Source organism: Haemaphysalis longicornis, unplaced genomic scaffold (genome assembly GCF_048455015.1).
Source record: "Haemaphysalis longicornis isolate Haplotype H1 unplaced genomic scaffold, Haemaphysalis longicornis Haplotype H1 scaffold_3, whole genome shotgun sequence".
NCBI classification, from domain to species: domain Eukaryota; kingdom Metazoa; phylum Arthropoda; class Arachnida; order Ixodida; family Ixodidae; genus Haemaphysalis; species Haemaphysalis longicornis.
In genome coordinates, this window is record NW_027526335.1 from 104,418,698 (window position 1) to 104,422,150 (window position 3,453).

The window sequence follows — 3,453 nt, forward strand, 5'->3', positions numbered from 1 at the left end:
CCGATGGTCTCCGAGAACAGCGCGTTGACAGGGCGGTCGTACTGCCTCGTTCGAATTTCTAGCGTCTTCTCCATCGCGGCCGCCTCAGACGCGAATTCGGCCACTGTCTTCGGAGGGTTACGGACTAGACAAGCAAAAAGCTCTTGCTTCACTCCTCGCATTAGGAACCTGAGCTTCTTTTCCTCGGTCATTTCAGGGTCCGCACGACGAAAAAGTCGCTTCATCTCCTCAACGAAAATCACGACTCCTTCGTTGGGGTGCTGCGTTCGAGTTTCAAGCAAAAGCGCAGCTCGCTCTTTTCTCACCACGGTAGTGAAGGTCTTAAGGAACACCCTCTTGAATTGAGTCCAGTCGGTCAAAGAGCTCTCATGGTTCTCGAACCAAGTTCGAGCAGCATCTTCTAAGTAAAAGAAGACATGCCGGAAAGTTTCTTCGTCGTCCCACCTGTTGAAGATGCGGACGCGCTCCAACTTCTCCAACCATTCTTCGGGGTCTTCAGCGGGGGCTCCCCGGAACGATGGCGGTTCTCGGGGCTGCTGCAGGATGATTGGCGACGTTGTTTCTTGCACCATGGTGTTGGTTGCAGCGTTCCTTCTCTTGGGCCCTTCTGGCAGAAGACCGAACTCGGGTAGCAATCCCTGCAGTCGGGGGCTTTCTCTGGTTGGACTGGCTTGGCGGCTTCGAGATGTCGTAGAGGGCATAAAGGCTTAGTACCCCGCACCTCCACCAGATGTCGCGAAGACAAGGACGATGCAGTTGTCTTGAATGAGAAACACGTTTATTGGAGCGAACTTGTGCTCCCCTAACAACTCAAAAGAATACAGAGGTGGCGAAGCAGCGGTCAACAAAGTGACTTGCGTCGGCGAGTGTCGTCGAATCGAATGCCCCGGCGTCTGCTCTGCAGGCTTTTTATCTTTCGGCGCGCGTGGTTCTGGAACCGTCGATTCGCATCGAGAACATTGTAGATGCAAGAAGATTATTCCGGGATGTTCACGTTAGATCGGAATGCTCTCCCTATCAGAACAGATAACACATGCGGCACAGAAAGAAAGAATGGAACACGCGCTTCCCTTGGCGCAGAGATAACACAGACCGGCGCAGCCGGGCGGTAAAAGCAAAACACAAATAAACAAACCCAATGTATGGTTCGCGGCAATATATATAATATCCCTATCAATAATCGCACACGAATTTCCCTTCAATCGTCAGAGCGGAGCACCATCCCAGGCCTCCCTTGCGTCCCTTCAGGCCTAGTGAGCTTCAGGGCCGCATGGAGAAGCGATCCCCTTCATGTGATCCCGAATCCACGCAGCAAGAAACTGCCCTTTCTAATCTAGAGAGACAAGAAAATATAGATGATCTTGTTTCTTTTACGTACTTCCTCCCCGTCTGACCAGGCCACGATTCACCCAGCGTGAAAACAAACAATAATAGTAATAATTTCTTTACAACGCGATCTGAAAAGAGAGTCTCGCCCCCGGTAGTGTAATAATGCGCCTGGTTTATCAGAAGACAAGTGGGGATTCTGGTATGCCATGCTAATGGGTATTACTTGCCCAGTGTCCTGGTATTATTGAATTGCGCCTTCACACTCCTCAAGCCGTCCAATCAAACATGAGCTTCTCAGTGCACCATAGTGTCATTCGAATGACAGGTAGTCGAAATTATAAAGCTCAAACAGAAGCAATCCAGTCTGTTGGAGTTACATCGCAGTCCAGCACCACTTATCATCCTCGTTTTTTTTTGAAAGATGACAGATTTTATCATAAAATACCACCAAAACACCACAGTCATGGGCTTGAGCACACGCTGTTTCCACAGTAATAGAGGGAAAGGAGCACAGTGGCAACCATGAAGACAAACACCGCTTAGTTTTTGGCTACAGTCGTTGCGTATACCCGCAGCCACATGTTTCGTAATACGAGTCTGAGAATACCATACATGTGGGCGCGTTTAATGAGCATGTCATTTGGAGGCATACAGCGGAACGCTGCGGACAGTTTCCGGGCCATAAACCATGCAGGAGATTTGGCTAACACCCCGTTAATTAGCTGCGGCGGTTTATACGGAGAGCGGCTCCCTCAAAGCGACCACACAGCGCGACGCGCTACTATGATCGCTGCTGAGAACAGGGAAAGAGTAAGACCAGCTTCTGCCCGCGTTGTGCACGCTTACGCGCGCAGAAGCCGCTCTATGCCTTCCGCAAGCAGCGATCACGACCGGCTCGCATTCGTAAACAACGTCCTCACTCGGCCCGCCCTACCCTCGAATCCTCTGCTCACAGCATGACACCCTCGTGGCGAGAAACTGCCAAAATGACACCACCAAAGCGCAAATGGATCCAGCGGCAGTTTTCCACCAGATCACCTTTCCACATCTTCTCACAGCTAAGAGGCGCCATGTATCTGCGAGCCGTATACAGTAAAAACTCGTAAATTTGAACTCCATGGGCACGCTACTTCCGTTCGAAAAATGTAAGTTCTAACTAACGAAAGTTAAGCACAAAATCCCCCGTACAATGCGACTCTGGAGCAACAGATCATGTGAGCAATGTAATGCTTGAAAAGAATCCAGGGCCACGTGACACCGGAGTAGCGAAGCATGCAGTGTAAAGGTGTACTCAAAGATTGTAAGTCTCTCTCTTGCCAAACTGCGCACCTTGATTGGGCGCCGGAGAAGCGCCGGTGGGAGGAGCAATCGCACGCTTTCTGAGGTGGTGGATCCCTCTCCTGCGTTGAACCTAATTTAAGCAATTTGTATGACCCATCTGCCCCAGCTTGGGGTAGTGGCAGGGGTCAACGCGAGCGCAGTGCAATGCCCGCGCTTCGTCCTGGGGGCTCGTCCCCGGTGATCAACGAGGCCCCGGCCTCAGGTAAGTATTCCTTTTCTTTCTTCGACCAACCACCCGACCCGATCAGGCCTAGCGTTGAGAGCCGGTGGGTATTTGAGTGCAACAATACCCCTCTAAAAATATCTTCTGCTTGTGCTTGACGATTGTTAAGTGGACAGGGAGCGTTCCACAAATCTTCAAATCATGTTAGTTTATTTTGAACCGGTTTTATGTATTACACATTTTTCTTTTAGTACGCGATACGATCTAGTGCGAGGCGTTGGAAAACGAGCGTCCGGGTGTTTTAGTACCGTGACTACATGAGGCGAAGAGGGCAGGGGACGCCGACAGCCCCTAAAAGGGTTTCGCCCTTGAAAGGCGCGATTAAAACCTGAATTTTATGCTTGAAGGTGCAAGCTAGCCCATTTTTCCCGAACTAGTGAATTTAGCGGAAGGCCTCCTTTTAGGTTATTCTAAAACTGAAGAAGAGACGGGTAGCATTTCATCCGGTCATTACTTCGAGCGATGGACGCACTGGTGCTTCGTCCGCCACCTCCCCATGGTCATGCCAGCGACAGTTTCTACGCTTCTGACCTCGGAAATGAGGCCATCTGTCAGCACGT

At 50.7% G+C, this 3,453-nt stretch overlaps 1 non-coding gene across 1 annotated transcript; it reads right to left on the bottom strand.

The window, feature by feature from the left end:
• Positions 1-2,716: 2,716 nt before the first annotated feature.
• Positions 2,717-2,880, bottom strand: LOC144176085 (U1 spliceosomal RNA). The gene has a single exon (XR_013323778.1). It is a non-coding gene; the product is annotated as a U1 spliceosomal RNA (small nuclear RNA).
• Positions 2,881-3,453: the final 573 nt, after the last annotated feature.